The 21,813-nt window shown below is 45.2% G+C and overlaps 1 protein-coding gene across 4 annotated transcripts in view; it reads right to left on the bottom strand.

Moving 5' to 3' along the window:
• Nucleotides 1-21,813, bottom strand: part of PDZD2 (PDZ domain containing 2) — a 416,943-nt gene that overhangs the window by 373,998 nt on the left and 21,132 nt on the right. Inside the window, exon 2 of one of the 4 annotated variants that reach the window (XM_085002034.1) lies at nucleotides 19,314-19,350. The exons of the other annotated variants lie outside the window; for them this stretch is intronic. The gene's annotated coding sequence lies outside the window, so the exon portion shown is untranslated. The remainder of the gene's footprint in view (nucleotides 1-19,313; nucleotides 19,351-21,813) is intronic. 4 annotated transcript variants of the gene reach the window in all.

Here is a 21,813-nt window from a genome sequence, read left to right as displayed (position 1 = left end):
AGGTTGGGCTTAGCTTCCCTCAGGAATCTTAAGGACATCATCAGCTACCACAGGGCTGGGCAGGATCCAGTCAGAAGGTGTGGGAGCGAGGACTAAATTTCACACCAGTATCTTTAAATTGTCTTATTAGACATACACATACATGGGAAGGGCTGGCTGGCTTGACCCACAGTTTCGCTCATACAGCAAAGTATCTCATGGCTGAAAATGGGTCTGGACAAGCCCTTCCTGCATCCCGCAGACGCTGGGCCATCCTGCTCTCAGGCCCTGGCGGGTCCCAGTCCAAAGAGCAGTGGCCCTGGAGCTTCCAGTGCTGCTGCCTGGGTAACCAGAAATGCTAATTATTAAGGAGGCCTAGAAGCTCAACAGAAACTGCTGGAAGAGTAGCTTTGCCTTGCTGTGATGTGGCTACCTACTCCCTGCTCTGCTCAGAGGAAACCCCATTTCCTCAAGAAGAACAAATATTGGAGTTCCCGTCGTGGCTCAGTGGTTAACGAATTCTACTAGGAACCATGAGGTTGTGGGTTCGATCCCTGGCCTTGATCAGTGGGTTAAGGATCCGGCGTTGCCGCGAGCTGTGGTGTAGGTTGCAGATGCGACTCAGATCTGGCATTGCTGTGGCCCTGGCGTAGGCCAGTAGGTACAGCTCCAATTAGACCCCTAGCCTGGGAACTTCCATGTGTCACGGGTGCGTTTCTAAAAAGCCAAAAAGACAAAAAAAAAAAAAAAAGAAGAAGAAGAACAACAACAACAACAACAAATATTAAGTTGACTTGGCAGTATATTCATTCACTCTCCATGGAGGAGAGAAGAAAGGGAGGGGCCCTGGGAGGCAGTTCCCACCTCAGAGTAGACCTGCTGGTCCATCCCTCAGCATCCCAGCCCTCAGCACCACTGGACAGCTCTGTGCATCCAGCATCCAGCCTGGCCACCTAGCAGGGAAAGTGGGCCAGCAGCTCAGCGCCCAATCCCTTGGGTTTTGCTACAAGGTGTGTGTGGTGGGCTTGCGGGGGGTGGGGGGGGAACAGAGCTGGGTGGGTGGGTCATGGAAAATACAGGCAGTAAGAAGCATGGATTGTTAGCAAGCCCAAGGTTCTGGCATGTTCTATGTGTAACTGGAGATTCTCAGGGCGCGGGATCTTGGAGGTCAGCTAAGTCAAGGGCAACCAATACAATGAGAAGGGGCCAGTCCCACACCTCTTTATTGCCTCTCCAGGGGACCTGTTTAGTCTCTCAGGGCCTTTGCTCACCAGGGCTCATGGCTCCTAATTACAACTCCTGAACCCAAAGAGCTTTGACAACTGCACTGGCTTTATAAGGTATTTGGCAGAAAACCTTTGCCTGATCTAAACTGTCTTGAGGCCATTTGGGGTCTTTCTCCATCCTGCCCTTGTAATAGTCCTATATTTTGCTGCCAAGATATCAATTCATTTGATTACAAGGTGCTACTCCAGACCCCTCTGAAGTGGTATATAACACATTACATGCATTGCTTGATCTTTCTGAAGAAAGAGAGGAAGCTGAGAGCTGAGCACTGAATCGCATCTGGTCCTGAGGATCCCCCTAAGGAAACGTGGGTGTGCGGTTCCAAGGCTGGACATGGTCCTCTACTTCCCTGCCAGACCCGGTCCACACCTCCTGGAAGCCTTGACTTAGTAGCCCAGTTCTGCTATGAGCCCTCCTGCATTCAGAAGCCTTTCTTGACACTTGGTGACTTCATTTGAACTTGCTGATGAACTTCTTGGGCATTTGTGAATGTGAGTGTATAATTTTGTCTATCTTGATGTCTCAAATGAATTCTCAAATGAATTAAATTCCCTCTGGGACCTAATAACTTGTTTGGGATCCCCTGAGTCCCATTGTACCAACTCTTCAACTCTGCCTATGGCAGGCGTGCCAAGATCCTAAGTGTGTGTGTGTGTGTTCTCACCACGCTGATTCCCCGATTTCAGACCCCTGTGACTGCCGGCATGAGAAGACTAGAAAATAGTCTGGAAATGACAAGAAAATGCAAGAAAGTGGCAGATTACAAAGTTAATACATGAAGATTGTTAAGGCTGGTATATAAAAAAAATAACAGTTTGAAAAACGCAGTGGAAACCAGTACCTCCATTTTCAATAGAAAGTAAACAAGTTTGCTTTTTTTTTTTTTTGTCTTTTTTGGCCACCCGGCAGCATATGCAGTTCCTGGGCCAGGGATCAGATCCAAGCCATAGTTGTGACCTGAGCTGCAGCTGTGGCAATGCCAGATCTTTAACCCACTATGCCGGGCTGGGGATGGAACCTTTGTCCCAGCACTCCCAAGACGCCTCTGATCCCATTGTGCCACAGTGGGGGAAGAAAGATTTTTAAAGCTTTGATATATTGATATTCGATAACATAGATATAGATAAATACATAGCTATTCAATAAGAAACATGCCTGACCTATTCAAAGATAACTTTAAAACTACTGATAAAAAAATAGTTTTAGGTTTTTTAGCATAATAATGGTATTATGGCTATATTTTGAAATAGCATCTTCATCTTTTAGAAATACATACTGAAATACTTACAGGTGGAATAATGATGTCAAGGATTTGTTTGAAAATAACGGGGGAGGAACAGGGGTGGAGGGGAGGCATGGCCTTGGGTTGAGTGTGATAAAGGCTGGTGATAGGTACAGGAAGGTTCATTCTACTCTTTTCACTGTTTCTGTGCATATTCTAAATTCTGCATATTAAAAAGTTAAAAAATCTATTGAGGGACTGGAAGGAATGTTTTTAGTTTAGAGAAAAACCTACCTGACTTGTATTCATTTACTTATTTTTTGGCCATGCCTGCAGCATGTGGAAGTTCCCGGGCCAGAGACTGAACCCTTGCCACAGCAATGACCCGAGCCACTGCAGTGACAACACCAGATCCTTAACCAGCTGCACCACAAGAGAACTCCTGAAGCCTACCTTACTTTTAGACGAAAAGCTTCCATAATTTTTTTTCTCTGAATTAATCTATAAATTCAATGTGAACCCAATTAAAATATCAACAAGGAGTGCTTTTAGAAAATAAATATATAATAGCTAGGAAAATGATGAGAGATAAGGGGGTGGGGGGGCTGGGGGAGAGAAAGCCTGGTCTTACAAGTATTCAAACTTACTATGAAGCTGCAATAAGAAAAGCAGTTTAGCAATGGAGAGCAAAGAGGGCAATGGTGCAAGATAAAATTCCACAAATAGGCTCAGGAGCGTACTATGTACTGTCCAAGATGCTGAATGATAACAGAACAGACAAAAACTCTAAATTGTAAACAAGTGAATAAGAAACTTCATAGAGTGATAAGTGTTTCAGAGAAAATAAAGCAAGACAATGAGATAAAGACAGATGAGGTGGCATCTGAATTGAGACCTAAGGAACTAACCATTACAAAGACGATCTAGAAAAGCCCATCCCAGGCACAGAGAAAAACAAAAGCCAAAACGCTAAGATAGAAATGATTTTCAAGTGTTCAAGAGACAGAGAGAAGATCACAGATGACAGAAAAAGAGGCCAAAAAGATAAGCAGGGGCCAGATTCTATAAGTCTTGCAGAGGCTGATAAGGAGGTTGGATTTTAGTCTAATTGAGATGGAAAGCCATTAGAGAGTTTTAGTCTGCAGATACAATCTGATTAGTATTTTTAAAAATTACTCTGGCTACTATGGAGAGAGAGAATTCTCTAACGACAAGAATGGAAAAGCAATTTCAGTTTTTCCCAGCAATGATCTACCCACCCGCCAATGATCTTTCTCAGCAAGGATCTACCACTCCTCCCTAGGTACCAGGTAAGAGAGGAAGAAATGTTAAGTGGTCTGATTCGGGACACAATATTTACCTAGTGCTCGTCAGCTGGTGACTTAGAAGTGAAGGAGGAGAAAAAGAAAAGCAATCAAGGATTATACCGAGTGTGCTAGGCTGAGTCACTGGGTAGATGCCATTACTGAGGAAGAGAAGAAGAGCCTTGGCAGCGATGATAGTAAATCCAGGACTTAATTATCACCTCTATCACTTGAGCTACCTATCAGACATCCCAGAAGAGTTGGCAGTAGGCAAGTGGCTGTTTCATGAGGAAGGAGCTCAACCATGGAGATGTATAATTGAGTATCATCAGCATAAAGACAGAATGAATGCAGCATTTCAAGTCTGTAGGGAAAACAGAGTGTTTGATGACCAGTGTTGACTTTGCATTGGGGGAAAAAAACAAACAAACAAACAAAAAAAACGTATGAAATCCAAAGTCAAGCTTAGAGCAAAATAATTTCCAAATGGGTCAAAATTTTTAAAAATGGATCAGTGAGTATACAAGGAAAATGGCCCCTCTGTACTGTAGTTGGGAAGGTAAATCTGTGCAACCTTACTTAGCAGCAATATGATACTGTTTAGCAAATTTAAAATGCATGTTTTCTTTGTTCCAGTAATCCTCCTATCTGTATTAATTCATCCAACAGATAGACATGGAAGACATTCTATGTACAAGGATGCCCGCTGCAGACTCACTGCAGTAAAAAGTTCAAAACAAGCAGTGTGTCTCAACAAAGGACTGGTTAAATAAACGATCATATGTCCATACAATGGACTACTCTCCAGATGAGACAAAGGGAAACTGTGTGCTGATCTTGAACTATCTCTAAGACACATTCAGCAAAGTACAGAATCTCTGTTTTATTATCCTTCCGTGTATATGTGGATTATTTATGTGTAAATGCATATTTATGTATAAAGGCTTTCAGTTTCATTTTTTTTATCATTCTGCACAGTTTGAATTTTGTAAGCCTGTACATATTTTCCATTAAAAAAATGCCTAAAGGGATTATCTGAACAGCAATATTGGTCACTTTTTTGTTTTCTTTATACTTCTGTGTTGATTTTTTTAAAAAGCAACTTGTGTTATTAGGAAGAAGAAAAAAAAAACTTCAAAGAATACGGTCCCACATTCTACACGCTAAGATGGTAAACAAGTCATCTTAAATCTCCGTGAAAATCTTATGACCTTCTTTTCCAATTCTTTTTTTTTTTTTTTTTAAGCATTCTCATCTAACAAATTTTGTACCTTCAGGCTCTGTTGGAAGCAGCCTGTACCCAAAGCCAAGCTGTAAAAGTTGCAGGGGAGCTACAGAGCTGCCAAAGAGGGTGTTTAATGAGCAAAACTTGAGGGTTGATGCAAATTGCTGGCAAACACCAGATGGCAGGGGTCAGGCAGGAGATCCCCTCAAAGAGATAGAGTCAGAGCACCGGTCAGGTCCCCAGAAAGATAAAGGACTCCCATCTGATTTGGAGGGCGGGAGTGTCACAGGAGTCCAGTATCTGGCTGCACACTCATGCAAAATCAGGAGGAAGGGCTCATGGTTAGAAGATGGGAATGGAGTGGGGGCAGGGGGAGGGAGGAGGATGCAAAGGACTCTGGGCAGCGTGTGGTGGAAATGGAGTGTGTCCACCTGTGTGAAATTCACCTGTGGTGCTTTTGAGACTTAGCTGCTCTGAAAGCCCAAAATATTTGAGCCGTGGACACATGTGCACACGCACACATACACACACACACACACACACACACACACACGGGCGGGGGGTGCTAAAACTGAGCCTGCACTAGTTCTGTTGAACCATGGAGGAGGGAAAAAAAAAAGCAGATTTCAATGAAATCGTCATTAAGAATTTTAAAGGGGAAAAGGCTCCCTATTAGCCCTAGAATTTTTACATTTCTTTAAGCTTTAACATTATATACCTTATTTAAACACAAAGTTAATAGCGCTAGGCTTATTCGTTGTAACAGTCTTGTTTCCAATAGGAGGCAAGGGTGTACCGTTCTACCTCTCCCAATCAAGCACCTTCATAGGCAGCCAGGCTCCAGGAAACCCAAGGCTGTCTATCACTATGACACTGAGACCTCCCAGGGCCAGCCTGTCCTGACTGCAAATACGGTACCTTGGTAGAAATAAACTTATGTGCATTGGCTTAAGTATTCAAACTTAAAAGTGACCACAAACATCAGAGCATCCTGTGAAGTACTGACTCCTCTCATTGCCAAGTCTAATCTACCCGTCTCTGGCTAAGCTGGGGTAGCTCTCCCCCTCCTCCTAGTCCAACAGGAAATGGGGAACAGCTATCACCTCTACCCCTCACTCTCACCCCCTCTGGTTTAACCAGTCCCAGTTCCTTTCAACTTTCCTCTTGGGTCTAATTTTCCAATCGTGTAATTATCTCTGTGGGTCATAGGGAGAAGAAGGCATGTGGTGTTCCAAAAAAATTATACCCTTCTTTTGGTCCAATACTCTGCATTTTCTACCCCCGCTAAAGGAATCTAAGCTATGCCACTACAATATATCTAGTTGGAGTAATCACCTTTCCAGCATTCTTTTGTTTAAATGAACTATTGCCTTCTTGGGAGAAGCTGAAGCTCAGGGGAGCTGGGTTTTTTATTGGAGTTTCTATATTCACCAAAAGCATCACACATAACAGAGAAGGGCTGCAGGGTGAGGTTACTGGAAGAGAAGGTTTCCCAGAAAACAAATCACTCAAGCTTGTCTACACTGTCCATGGCCAGAAAACACAGATTCAAGGTTTAATGAAATCAAAATCATCAGGAGAGGAGAACTGAAGAAAATGTACAGCCCTTGGTTCAAACGGTTGCTACAATCAGCTAGTAAATATCTTAAAAGAATGTTGAATCAAACATTTTTCAAGATAAACGTTTTAAGGACTAACTTTAGGAAGATGGGAATAACATATGCACACCACTGTATAAATAGATAATTAACAAGAACCTACTGTATAGCACAGAGAAATCTACTCAGTATTCTTTAATAACCTATATGGGCAAAAAGAATGGATATAGATACATGCAAAACTGATTCACGTGGCTGTACACCTGCAACTAATACAACACTGTAGGTCAACTATACTCCAATAAAGATTTTTTTTAAATAAGACTAACTGTTGAAAAGAGTTTTATAGTTTTGAAAACTTTCCATATAACATTTTGTAATATAATATGGTAGGAGAGGAAAGTGTTGATAGGCAGATAAATAGATATAGACATAAATACACATTATATAGCATATTATATATATTATTAGTACAATAAAATCGGTATAATATTATACATATGCATATACATATATCTATACACACATATAAACATGTATATATCATATGAGGAATGAGAAGCTCAAGAGAGTTTCAGTTTCTTGAGGCCATAAAACTAATAAATAAGTCCCTGGATTTAAACCCAAGCTGGACAATGAGTCCTGTGGGAAATCTTTGATATCTATGATATGAACTAAATTGATACCATCTGCTGTTCACAACCCAAGATGACAGATGATAGCCAAGTTTTAGTTGCTATGATAAAAGAAAAGTATATTTCCTATAAGAGAAGCCCACAGTCAATGTAATTCACTGTTTTGCTTTTTTAATGCCTGAAACACTCTGATGTTAAACAAAGATGTTAGTAAATGCACTGTGGGATCCTGCACAGGATCCTGGAGCAGATAAAGGACATGAGTGAAATCTGAATAAAGCAGGGAGTTCAGTTAATAGAAATGTGTTACATTTGTTTCTCCGTTCTGACAAGTGGTCCATGGTTACGTAAGAAGTTAACAATAGGGGAAACAGGATGAAGGGTACACAGGAACTCTTACTATCTTGGCAATGCTTCTGTTCATCTAAAATTATTCCAGAATTAAAGTTCATTAAAAATGAACAGATGTTATAAGTATCATAACCCAACAGTCTTAAACCTTTAATGTTTATCACATGTCAAAGGAAGGAAACAGAAGTAATTTTCTACCCAAGTGGTGGCTCCATAATCAGAAGCATTTAGCGATAATCTGGCAATCAGCTCCATTCATGGAAAAAGCAAAACCATTCACTTTTATGGTGGTAATTATTTTGCAGGTGTTGACCTTGAGGGCAAGAAGGCTGCGGGAGTTCAGAAGTGGCCAATCCCCAAAATGAACAACTATTACTGTCTGAGATGCCAAGTCTGGCTAGAGAAGCACAGGCTAGACTGGTCACTCTGGTGCATCCCTCTGAACTGCAGGAGACAGGCTGCCAGCCTGGGCACAGGCTCCCTGTACCCTCAGCAGGGAGGGATTTACAAACCCAGCAGGGCCTGGCGCCTGGTCAGGGACTTCAAGGACAAGCCCACAGCCTTTCCAGAGAGCTGCCTAGTCATGGAGCTCACAGGCCTAGACAAGAAGCCTGGCAGTCTTGGACTGCAGAGCCACAGGGCTGCTCCTGGCCGCCTGTGTGTGTTCACAGCCAGGGTCAGGCCACAGAAATGGAACCAACAGGCAGGTCGGTTCCAGGCAGCACAGGAAGACTTACCTTCCTGAGGCTGACACGAATGGGGAATATTTTTTAAAATATGTTTTCAAAGTGCTAAGTTCTACCCAATCCTCCGGAGGCTGAATCCACAGTCAGCCCACCCTACCTCCCACTAGCAACTGGCCTCAGAGATTTGGACCCAGCACTATTCTGATTTCCTCTCCCATCAGATGGATGGGTGGAAGATTTTCTGTTGCACTGTCTGCAAAGCAAAGCCTTGTCCATTCTCAATACCTGCTCTACTTCTTCCATCTGACAAGAGCCTCAGTTATAAAGGGAAGATGGAGTCACCATCAGAACTGTCTGCTAGGATCCAGGCAAAGTCTGGTGACGGGTGGCCAGTGAAGGGTCCTTTCCTCTCCAGGCTGACCCTCCACTCAGCTTTTCCATGTCGTCTACTGCAACAAAGAGAAGGCAGGGAGGAAGGAAGGAAGCAAGGAAGAGGAGTTCCCGTCATGGCTCAGAGGAAACAAATCTGACTAGTATCCATGAAGACGTGGGTTCGATCCCTGGCCTCGCTCAGTGGATTAAGGATCTGACGTTGCCTGGAGCTGTGGTGAAGGTTGCAGACATGGCTAGGATCTGGCGTTGCTGTGGCTCTGGTGTAGGCCGGTGGCTACAGCTCCGATTCGACCCCTAGCCTGGGAACCTCCATATGCCGCGGGAGCGGCCCAAGAAATAGCAACAATAACAACAACAACAACAACAACAAAGACAAAAAAGACAAAAAAAAAAAAAATGGCTAAGTATGGATAAGTAGACATAAATATACAACTTTCCAAATTTTCAGCACATTAGTTGGAGGTCAGAAATAACTCCGTTCTCTCATCTGCAAAAAGGTACTATTTCACAGGAATGCTATGTAGTAAATTAAATGAGCTAATATTTACAAAGCCTGGGAACAATGGCTGGCACATAGTAGGTACTGCTTAAGCACTTGCTACAAAAAATACAATTCAATACAGTACATACCCTAGTACACAAGACAATGATGAGTATCTCACAGGTCACAACACCCCATGAGGTACCTGTGACGAATCCTAGAATCCTTCCCAGAGACAATTTCTCTCAAGATGAAAGAGTAGCTTCCTCAATCCACTTTTAAAAATCCTCAGCTTTAGAGAGGGAGACTTTTAAAAGCATAAGCTCCTGGAAATGTCTTTAAGCATAAGCTGCTTTGCAAAAGAAAAAAAAAATATTCTGCTTTCCACAAGAAAACTTGGAATCTGTGCCAGTCCGGCATGGGTCCTACAGTCAAATGCAAGGAAAATAAGAAGCACCTGAAAAGTCTTTTTTTTTTTTTTTTTTTTTTTTTGGTCTTTTTGTCTTTTTAGGGCCGCACCCTCAACACATGGAGGTTCCCAGGATAGGGGTGGAATCAGAGCTGTAGCTGCCGGCCTATGCCACAGCCATGGCAATGCCAATTCTGAGCCATGTCTGTGACCTACACCACCACTCATGGCAACACCAGATCCTTAACCCAGGGATCAAACCCGAAACCTCATGGTTCCTAGTTGGATTTGTTTCCGTTACGGAACTCGCATAAAGTCATTTTAATAAGAAAACAATGCTCTGATAAGCATGACTCCCACACGAGACAAGAGAGCCAGCCCTTCTCCTTTGTTAGTTCAAGGGAGGGGGGCTTTGTAACCAGAGACCACCATCTTACGCACCTCACTTCCCCTCAAACGGTCTGGCAGGACTAAATTTTTTTTGACATCATCAATATCTTTAAAAATAAAAAAGAGTTATTTAATAAAGTAGGACCCGATCTAATTTTCCCTTTGACATAATTTAAAAGCAAAAATAAGATTAAAGTTCCCAGACTACAAGGAGTGCTATGATGCAGGGCTGAAACCCCAGCTTCAGGAGGGGCCACCAGCACAGTAGCTTGTACTCTAGGAAATGGCCATCTGCAGCTGCTTCCAATGTGGGAAAGCAATTCCTGGCTCTTGACTCCATGGTAGTCCAGAGATCCAGGAGTTGCCTGAGTCCTTGGCTGAGCTCTCACTTCAGCCCAGTCTCTCCCTCAGGCAGGCCCACTTTCTACCTTGCCCCCACGGGGTCTGATCATGAGCAACCTCTCCCCCAGGGAGTCTTCTCCGTGCTGTTACCACTCAAAGTTAGCCTCCCAGGGACTCCAACCTTCAATACACACGTGTTTGCGTTTTTATAAAAAGGTTTATTGAAGTAGAGCTGATAGACAATAAACTTCACATATTTAAGCATATAATTTTTAAATGATTACTTTTAACATATGTATGTATCCCTGAAACCATTACCACAATTAAGATGATTCTCACATAGGTGGAGGGTCTCCCACAGATGGAGGGTCTCCCACAGATGGAAGGTCTCACATATATGGAGGGTCTCATATAAATGGAGGGTCTCATATAAATGGTCTCTTATAGATGAAGGGTCTCTTATAGATGGTAGTGCAACACAGAACTGTGATTTGGAATCTCCTTGGGCTTTAGCCTCCCAAAGTCCCAAATTTGAACCCTTCACACTTCTCAGCTCTGACAGAAGGCAGTATTACTTGACTCCTCTCTGCCCTCATCTGTCAAATTGAGGCAATGAAGAGCTGTTGCACTGAATAAATGAAATAAAGGAAATAAAGTTCACAGCACAGTGCCCTCAACAAACTGTAGCCACTAATCTCTTATGACAATGACTCCCAAATGTTTCATCTATCCCTAGGTCCTTCCTTGTCCAGCATTCACACTGCTCTAAAGGGTCCCATCATCACTCTCTAAGTTTCCCTAATTCAGACACCTCCAGTCAGCCACAAAATTCAGTCTTATGACCTGCTTCTGTCCCACCCCTCCTCCCATGGCCACCACCCTGGTCCAGACTGCTATGGTAGCTCATCTTCACTTGTATAACTCCCCAATTCAGTGGCTCCTAGACATCTAGGTTTCACAGTCCAATAAAAATTTTACAAATTATTTTTGGAACTAAAATATTTCTAACTTTTTTTGTCAATAGAGAAACCAAGCAACTAACTAAATATCATTGAGAAATACCTTAACAATTCACGACAAGACAATTTTACCTCTTCCAAAGTAGTATAGCATAAAGCTCTGTTTTAAAATGAAAATATTTAGCTTTAAGAAAAGTTCATAGATCTTGTTTTCCTCATGTCTCACCAGACTGAAACTCCAGCACTGAAGAGCATCTGTCATTTCACAGACAATTTGGAAACCTATTGGTCTAAGTTGTCTTCTGGACTCTTTTAGTCAGCTTAGGCTGCTAGAACAGAATTCCATAGACTGGGAGACTTCTACAATAGGAACTTATCTCTCACAGCTCTGCAGGCTGGGAATTTCAAGGTCAAGATGCCAGCCCATTCGGTTCCTGGTGAGGATTCTCCTCCTGGTTATGTCTTCATGTGGGAGAGAGAAAGGGAGGGGGAGAGGGGAGAAAGAGAGAGAAAGCTCTCTTCTTTTAAGGGCACTAATCCCTTCCTGATGGCTCCACCCTTGTGACCTAATTACCTCCCAAAGGCCTCACCTTGAATACCATCACAATAGGGATTAGAGCTTTAGTACATGAATTGGGAGTGGGAGACACAAAAATTCAATCCATAGCACTGACAAATCCCCTCCTCTCTAACCCACACAAACCCTCCCTCAACATGCTAAGGCACACAGCCTTTCTGCTGGAAATCCAAGGGTCACATCCCATTGTCTAGGTATGGCTCATCTAACATAACAACCCAAGCTTAGCCAGAGGGAGTTCCTGGTGCAGCCATTTGCCCTTCAGAGCTAGGAATGCATTTGTCCCATAGAAATGTGAATACATGCATGGGGAGAACCCTTTCCCCAGCCCCCACACAGTAGGTACTAAAGGAAACACAGAACCAGCCACCACAGATGAGAGCTGCTCAGGACACTTGAGATAGCCCAGTGGGGACCCCCACCACCCCTATGTAGAGACCGGGTTGGCAGTTCCCTGCTGTCCTTCTGCTTTCCCCACACTAGGATCCTTTGATTTGGGTGACTTTCCTGGTCTCACAGCCACTTTTCTTTCCCCACACGTTCTCCAACCTTCTCACTAAAGCGTGGAGGAAAGGTCTCCTAGGAATTTTTACCGTTTCCAATAGTAGGAAATAGACAATGGCTAAAAATAACAACAGACAAGGTGACAGCATTTCTAGATATCTACCTTTGTTCATGGCCAGAATAACTCCTGGGTTCAGCAGTAGAGGAAGGTGCGGCTCCCCCCACCTCTCAGCCCCATCGGGCTTAGGCCTTCCTTGCTCCATAACTGCAGCTGCTTCTTGGCTCTGACAAGCATGCCCTAAGCCCTAGTCCCCAGAGACTATCTCCTTGAATCTTCTGGAATTTCAGCTTGGCACACCTGGGCTTCTTACCTTCCATAAGGAAGGGTCCCTCCTCCTATTTTCTCCCTTTAAAACTCAGGTTAAAAAAAAAATGAAAGACTCAAAAGTGCAGAGTAGCCTTTTGGGGGACCAAGAATCCCTAGTGAGATCTTGTACATATCAAACGCAAACTCAGATCAGCTGCCATTCAGAGGAAGGCTAACTCCTCCCTGGACAAGCAGATAGGAGCCCGACCCCTGCCCCCTTCCACTCCCCATCCCCCAACCTCCCCCTCCTCAGTGACGGGGGCGGGGGGGGGGGGGGAATTGGTGGGGGAGGGGAAAGCAGCAGCTACAGCTTTAATCAACCTGGGGAAATAAAAGCAAACTAGAGAAACTGATCAAAATTACAAGCAATTGTAGGGATACCTTTGAGGCTCTGGGTCCAATCAAGGCTCTCAGTGGGGACCACTGTTACTCAGAGTGTGGTCCCCAACCAGCAGTATCCGCATTACCTCGGAGCTCCAAAGAAACCCAGACCCAGGCTGCTTCCCAGACCTACTGAATTAGAATGTGCATTTTAGCAAGATCCCCCAGGAACTGGTAGGTACACAGAAGTCTGAGGAGCAATAAGAACATCTTGGCCAGTGGCTCTCAAGCTGGGGAGACTTTGCCTTCCAGGGGTCTTTTGGCAATGCTGGAAGACATTCTGGGTTGTCACTACTGAGAAATGCTACCGGCATCCAGTGGCTAGAGACCAGAGATGCTGCTAAACATCCTACGATGCACAAGGCAGTCCCCATGACAGAGAATTACCCAGCCCTAAATGTCAAGAGCGTGACACTGAGAAACTCTGAAAGTTTGGTGCAAGTGTTCAATAGAGAAATGGGTAAGAGGTTCTAGAACCGTGCTATTCCAAGTGTGGACAGCAGACCAGCAGTGTCAGCAAAGGTGGAGGCTGTTAAATGCAAAGTCTCTGACTAGATCCCACCAAATATGGACTCAGAGCCTCCAGCAGCCCAGGAATCTGTGTTTTAACAAGCTCTCCCCATGAATTGCAGGCAGACTTTTTGCTTCTCGAATTTTGCTCTGAGAAGCATTAGTGTAGGCCATGGGTCCCTGCCTTTGAGATGGCCATCAGCAAAGGTGAGCTCATCAAAGTTGACCACCGTCCAGGATTTCACACCAGTAACAACTGCCATCTGGATTTCAAGAAGGGCCAGCTCCAGCAGATATGGAAGGCAGTGGAGCTGGCACCAGCCTCTTTCTACACAACTTCAAGGACAATGGCTTAGAGGCTCTCGATGTTGCTAGTGTCAGGCTCATGGTCCTGATGCTGACCACAAGAGCATCCTGGCATGACGGGGCAGGGGACAAGGAAAATGAAAGCTTCAAACAGCAAAAGCCAGACAACCCTTGACATGGCACCACTTCACTGTGCCCCAGGCATAGGGATAAGGAAGACATTGATGATAGGGAACTACCTTTAATGTGTTCTTAGCCCTTCAATGTCACGTCCTCTGGAAAGGCTTTCCTGATTTCCCCCCATGGAGTCATCTTCTCTTCTTTGCTGTTCTCCATTCTTTATACACCTTCCCATTGTCCTACTGTACCATGAATTCTACTGACTCCCCTGCTCACAGCAGGATGAGTTCCTTGAGGGCAGAAATTACACTGTAGCACATGCTGTGGTCACAGCCCCTGGCCCACCTCCCTGGAGATCACCTCAGTTCCCCAACTTGCTCTAGGGGTCTCCTGGCTCCCTGCCTGAGGAAAGTGCCAGGGAGTTGATGTCCCCAGAAGCATCCTGCACCCAATGAAGGAATAAGAGTGGCAGCTGGTGGCTAAAGAACCCAGTGTCCATCAGCCATTCTGCATGTGTTTTGCACAGTCTCTTAGAGGCCCACAGAGGGACTTCCAAGGGCCTGCTGTCACGGCAGTCACCACACTGGCACAACCCTCTGTCAACCTTCCTCCCTTCCTCTCTCACCTCCCCACTCCTCCCCATGATTTCTGTACCCAAAGCCTTGTCTCAAGGTCGGTTCTTAGGGGAACCCAAACTAAAACAGGTATTTTGCTCATGGAATCCCCAGTATTTGGCCACTTCCCTAATACAGTAAATACTCACAAAAACGGGTATATATGGAAGTTAAATAAAAATCCCCATATGCCTGGAAAATCCAAAGACAACAGCAACCAGAAAATGAACAAAAACTCCACTGAAAGCCTGGGTGATACAATCCAGAAGAATATACCTACATCTTCTCCTTGAGTTTTGGTCAAAACTCTAAAATCAAGTCTCCTGACTATAGCAACAATTTAATTTCTCATCACCATGTAGAAAAAGATGAGAGCTCAGTGGCTAGGGGTTCTAGCTCTGGAATTCAGTAGAACTAGGCTCAAATTCCTGACCCCAACACCCGCTAAGTGACCTGAGTCCCAGTCCACCCCCTCTTAAGGGGGATAATAATAGCACATGCTTGCTGGGTTGTGAGGCAAATTTAATGAGATAAGCAAAGGATATTTATTAAAGGGTTTAGTATAGTCCTGGCCCAGCATAAACCCTCAATAGTTGTTCTCAACAGTATATTCTCATCACCATGATTGCACTGCCCCTTTTAGGCAGTCGGAAGACTGTCACTCAGGGGACAGATGGTAGCAAAGTGCCAAGAACATAGCAGACACTCAGCAAACGGTTACTGCAGGAATGAGTGAAGTGAGAATCCAAGAATAGAATATAACAAACTGGCAAAAACTCCTTTTGCAAAAGCTCCTTGAGGAGGAAAAGGATCTTCAGTTCATTCATCCTACTTCTGTTGCTCAAAAGCCATGGGAACATAGAAAGTCACTTAATCCATCCAAAGTCCTCCAGGCACCACACAGATTAGTATTAGGTCATTTCCAAGGCCCCTTCCAGGCCTTCACTTGGAGATGACGTTAACTCCTAGGAAAGGGCGGCAGAGCCACTTCACAGCTGAAGGTTGGACAACATGCAACAGGGAGAGGCAGGTGGGTGGTCGTGCTCTTGGCCTCAGCACCGTGGACATTTGGGCAGGACGATCCTTTGTTGTGGGGCTGTCCTGTGTGTCACTGGATATTTAGCAGCCTCCCCAGCAGCTACCCACTAGAGGCCCCCAGCACCACCAGTGACAACCAAAAATGTCTCTAGACATTGCCAAATATCTGCTGGGGAAAAGTGGCCCCTGCTGCAGAACCCCTGTGCTAGGAGTTTGCTTCCCACAGTGAAGCCCCAGCCCCACAAGGGGAGGGGGGCTTTCCAACATGGCTCCTTTGCCTCAGTGAACCTGCTTTTATCTATCTATCTATCTATCTATCTATCTATCTATCTATCTATCTATCTCTCTATCTATCTATCTATCTATCTATCTATCTATCTATTTTATTTTTGTCCACCCCACAGCATATGGAGTTCCTGGGCCAGGGATCAGATCAGAGCCGCAGTCACGACCTAAGCCACAGCTGCGGCAACACTGGATTTTTAACCCACTGTGCTGGGCCAGGGATTGAACCTACGACCCAGCGCTCCTAAGACGCCATCAATCCCATTGCACCACAGCAGGAACTCCTATTTTTCCTTTTCCTTTTTCTTTTAGGGCTGTATCTGCAGCATATGGAAATTCCTGGGCTAGAGGTCAAATTGGGGCTGCAGCTGCAGGCCTATACCACAGCCACCGCAACACCAGATCCGAGCTACATCTGTGACCTACACTGCAGCCTACGGCAACACTGGAATCTTAACCCACTGAGCAAGGCCAGGGATTGAGCCTTCATCCTCGTGGAGACTATGTCAGATCCTTAACCCTCTGAGCCACAATGGGAACTCCTATTTTTATTATTAAAAAGCCCCCAAGCCCCCAAGAGACTCCTGGGATGCTGTTACTACTTTCCCCCTCTTATCCTTCATTCTCTACTGAACCTCATTAAAAAGCAGGCCCTTTGGAAATAACCAAGCATTCACTGCAGATTTTGAATTATTTTGTTTTCCCTAGTCTGTCATTAGCCATATTTGCCTGCAAATAAGATGGATGTTTGTAAAGCTCATCTCCTTGCAACCCTGGAACATAATCCCCTCCCGGGTTATTACCATCCGTTTATGACATTAGGAACAGCAGGAGACCGAAACTCCAAAACCCAAATGATCTCGACATGCAAATGCGTCATCAAAACCCAACCACGGCAGAAGACTGCAAAAGATTTATTAGCAACGGAGCCGCTGTTAACTAGACAGAGCCGGGGAGTTTTCCAGGCAATGGTCAAAGTGGCTGTACCATGGGCCAATTAGACCCAAAGTTCTCTGCTCTCCCAGGGCCAGCGCCTGCCCGACAGTGGGCAGGACCAGAGTTCTGAGAATAGAAAGCAGTGGTTTTTATATTCGACCAGCTTCCAAAGGACTTTCTCCAAACAGCAAGGTTGTCTGCGTCCAATTTCTTCCTTTGCACCAAAAAGCAAATTCCTGCAAAGACTGGAAACCAAACCTACATACATATCCACCTGTATCAGATTACAGCAATCCAAAAAGACAATTCTTTAGAGAACTCTGCTCTCTCCACAGGCTTCCCTTACCTTTCCGAGAGCAGGGCTCTTGCTTTTCTCAAGCGGCATCACCCCCACTGCCTCCTGCCTTCTGGTGGCTGGCCTGCAATGGCCCTTTCCTGCTGCACCGCACAGCCACCAGCCCTGATGGGTTTCTTCCCTGAGGGTGTGGGGGATCCACGCCTAGCCAGCTCCTCACTTCTCAGATCTCTGCTCCAACATCACTGTCCCAGAGCAGCCTTCCATGTTTACACGATCTAACCAAGCCCCCTCCATCACTCTCGAGCTGCTGAAGCTGCCCTATTTTTCTTCAAGAAGCACCTGATTCCTGAAGTGACATAGCAGATCCATCAGTTTATGGGCTTTGTGTCTGTCCTTCTCCCTCTAAACTGTGGGTGCTCTGTGGGGCCGGGATTTTGAATGCCTTGCCCACCCCTGTATCCCTAGTGCCGGCGAAGAGAACAGAGTAGGTGTGCTGTAGGTGTGTGTGGGAGGAATGAATGAATGTCTGCACGCAGGCTGACAAATCACAAGAAACAGAGCGGACCGCCTGGGAGGCAAATGCCAGAGGCAGCCTGAACAGCTGCTAGTCCTGTCCTGATCCATCCCACCTCCACGCCTTACTCTGTACCCTGGACTCTTGGCTTTCAGCTTCTGTATCAATGATTACTCTCCCAAAATATATGGATCCAGCCCTGGGCTTCTGAAAAGCCAGTCTTCAGACTGGAGTGGGTTAGGACAGAAGAATGGACAGCTCTCTGGGGGAGAGCCCATGGGGTGAATATAATAGTCTCCTTATTAAACCATCCTGCCAAGGTTTTCTTCCAAGCATCCAGCTCGCAGGTCTGTTTTTACGTCACTCTATTGGTAACCTAAACAGTTCAAGCAGCCTCATAAAGGCAGGATCAGGAGGTCCCTTGCATGTATGAACTTGTCAAGATAATTGCAAAAGGCACTTTTCCTTGAGATCATTAAAAATAATTAGTATGAAAATATTTTTTGAATAAGGAGATAAGGCCAGCTGCAGGAGAAACATGCTCATTTCTTACATCCCCAAATTAAAACCCAATGTTCCTTTATAAGATCCTGGGCCTGTTGGAACAGGAAGATGCATTCCATCACTGCTTCGACCCTGGAAGTTTCTGTACTCCCTCGGGCCTGTGCTCAGAGACTGAGTCTGGCTCCACAACCATCTCCTTCTCCTCCTGGTCAAAAAGGATGCTTCTGTAGGGAGAGCCTCTGCCCTAAATTGGGTGTCCCGCTCCTTAACCAGTCTTCGGACATTTTTCTTATTTATTCTCTAGAAATAAGGCCTGAGAAACAACTCCAGAAACCCACTATTAGCAATATGAGTCCCTGAACTGAGGGGCTTGGAAGACCCCTGCTGCCTCTCCACCTCCAGAGAGCTGGAGCCCTCTCGTCCAAGGTCCAAGTGGCCGGAAGGTTGTAGTTGTCCCTGCCTCCCTCCCCCATCACCTTATGCTCCCCTTCCCTCCCTCTCCTCTTTGATCCCCTGCCGTTGACACCACGGAAAACTGCCACTTGATTAGCAGGAGTGCCTTCCTAGGGGCTCTCAAATCCCAATAAATAAAAATCGCTGGCTTTGCTTTCAGATAAAGCCAGAACACATGCATGCAAACTGGATTTCTGGTCCAGGAAAAGCTTCTTGGGAGCAATGCCTTGCAAGTTTGATGAAATATTGTATTAGTCAAGGGAAGGCAAGGTGGGGTGAGAGCAAAGTTTTAGAGAAAAGAAAGAACGTATGCGAGGTGTGAGAGACACAGAAAGAAAGGCGCATTGGAGGACTGAAACCAAGCTCAGGGGAGCAGAGGATAAGTGACGACTCCCCCGCATCCCAATTCCAGGTTAGGTGCCTCTCTTCTGCACCTGAGTAGTACCCTGAGCATCACCGCCCCCCCCAACAGAGTACTTATCAGTCAATAACAGAGACCCCCATCCAAGCACCAAAATCTCCCAGAGTCCCCTTCCGCGGGGCAGACACACCTCCCAGCCCCTTGGCATCCATACAAGGCTGTGTGGTTAGTTCTCCCCCATAGAATATGCTGCTTTCAAACCAAGGCATTTCAGGAGAACCTACCTTCTCTCTTCTTTCCCCTTCCACAGCCCTAGAAAACCTGTGGGGACACAAGACGGAAAGAGCATGGAGGCCTGAATCACTATGTGGAGGAGAGTTACCTCTGATCAAGAACTCTCGCACAAAGCTGCTATGTGAGAGGCAATGTGGTGTGATGTGTGGCCACTAAAACTTGGGGGTTTAATGATCACAGCAGCTAATGTTACCCTAATACACAGACCAGGTAACATTTACTTATTTAATTGTAGGTAACCTCCTCATGGTGATAGGAGTCCTCATTATACTGCCAGCATCCAGCAAAAGGTGGATATTAAAGAAACATTTGTTCAGAGTTCCTGCTGTGGCGCAATGGGATCAGCAGCGTCTTGCGAACGCTGGAACACATGTTTGATCCCCGGCCCTGCACTAGTGGGTTAAGGATCCAGCATTGCCACAGGTGTGGCTTAGGCTCAGATCGGATCCCTGGTCTGTGAACTCCATATGTCTTGGGGCAGCTGAAAAAGGAAAATAAATAAGTAAACAATGAAAACAGTCCACCCACTTAGAAGGAGGGCCTTTCCAGAATCCCTGAAATCCCAATAGACAGAAAATGTCTTACCTTGCCATAAGGGCAGCACATACTCAAATACACACACACACACACACACACACACACACACACACACACACACACACACACACACACACACACCCCTAAGTTTCCACACTGAAGCCACAGACAGTTCATGGCCAAACCTGCCCCAGCTGTCTTATGATTCATATGACAGCAGCAGCCATCCTAGGAACAACTCTTTCGAGATTCTGTTCCCCAGCATGGGTATCATACACAGCCAAATACCGCAAAAGAAAACTGGAATAGGAAAGAAAAAGTCATCAAGAAAAATAGTCCAGATTTCTCATGATCTCACCCGTGAGTCAGATCAGCGTTTGGGATAACAACTAACCAAGTAGACCAGAACAGTCTGTCTGTAAGATGTCAGCCTGCCAATTTCAACAGCCTAGACAGGGCACACTCCTTCAATGGGCTTAAAAGGACAAATCCAGTACACTTGTTTATTATTTTTTTTCCGTCAAAAAAAAAAAAATTCGAAGGTGGAACAGTCTCCTATTTAAAAATAACTCTCTTGGAAATTAAACTATAATTTTCTTTTAACTGCTGATTGCCAAGTACCTGCATCTTTCCATTTTGAGCAGTTGGGAAAGGTCCTACAGAAGAGTCTTTGCTGTGTAGCACTTAGAAAGCCACCTTACCTCTCTGGGCCTAAATCTGTACAGTTATAAAATACGAGACTAAAAGAGATGATCTCTAACTGTTCACGGAAGAAACCATCAGTGGAACAGAAACCAAATTTTTCATGCCTTATAAGTCTTGTAATATTCATGGAAATTATTCCTAACAGAAAAGGATATTTTTGATGGGAGTCTTAATTTAGAGGCATTTATTCATTTTGGACAGAACGTGAGGTCCAAGGCGCTATAGACGTGAGTGGGTCTTGAGTGGTGAGAGGCAGGTGCAGGACGATTCGTTCTCAAGTAACAGGCAATGTGTGGAGTACTGAGCTAGGACTGTGTGTCAGGACACTGTCTTCTTTTAGAGAAAAAGGAGACAGAATTTAAAAGCAACCACTTCATTCAAAGCATAAAGAACGCCAGATCTAGAGATGCTGGCTACCAGAGCTACAGCGACGGTATCTGGATGAGAGCAGACTGCTGGCTGTGGGTCCATTTCTCTTTTCACTCCCTCCCAATCCTGCTTTGCTCCTCAAACAATGGTAGCAGTTACACTTCTGCCACCATGAAATGTCTCTCTGGGAAAAGAAAAAAAAAAGGCACTGAGAGAGGCGCTGGTCATTCTATCCATCTTTAGGCTTGGGAATTGCTGCTGCATTTTATTTCCTCAATCCTTGCCTAACCTTCAAGCCCACAGACAAAGAGCTCTGAGCACTCCAACAATAAGGCTGGGATCAGGTGAAAGGTGCAGAGGTAACCCTACACCGTGGAGTGTGTAAGAGGCTGAGTGCTCCCTAGAGTTCTGGGCATGGCAGCTAAAGAGAGCCACGAAAGTAACCGCACACAGGGGATCTGCAAGGCAAGGCTTTACAGTCTGGATTTCAGATCCTCAACGCAACCACCCCCCTGGACCCCCACCTTGGCCCAGGTACTGTCCTAGACTGGCTGCCTTCCACTTGGACATTCATCTACTGTTTTCATTAGACCTCTGGTTCCTTCTACAACATTCTATTAGAGGCCAAACTGAAGATGTAAATACGGGCTTACACATGCTTTCTATACCTCGAGGCAATGCCCCCCTCCCCAAATATGTGGCCTCTCCTCCCTTTCTTTCAAGTTCTTAAAAGAAAACCCAGGATTGTCCCCTTCAGCATTTGTCACCCAGCAGGAAGCTGGGACCTGCATTTAATTAAAAGCCAGTCTAAGTAAATGGGAGTTTTAACCCTTTCTGATGTGTTCCTCCCCAAGCCTCTGGGAAATGGATGCCTAGGCA

The sequence above is a fragment of the Sus scrofa genome, chromosome 16 (genome assembly GCF_054392235.1).
Source record: "Sus scrofa isolate SSC_HxYL_T2T_F1_AM1 chromosome 16, Sscrofa_HxYL_maternal_Yorkshire_Landrace_v2.0, whole genome shotgun sequence".
NCBI lineage: Eukaryota > Metazoa > Chordata > Mammalia > Artiodactyla > Suidae > Sus > Sus scrofa.
Note: the sequence above shows the minus strand (reverse complement) of the source record. Positions and strands in the feature narration are given on the sequence as shown.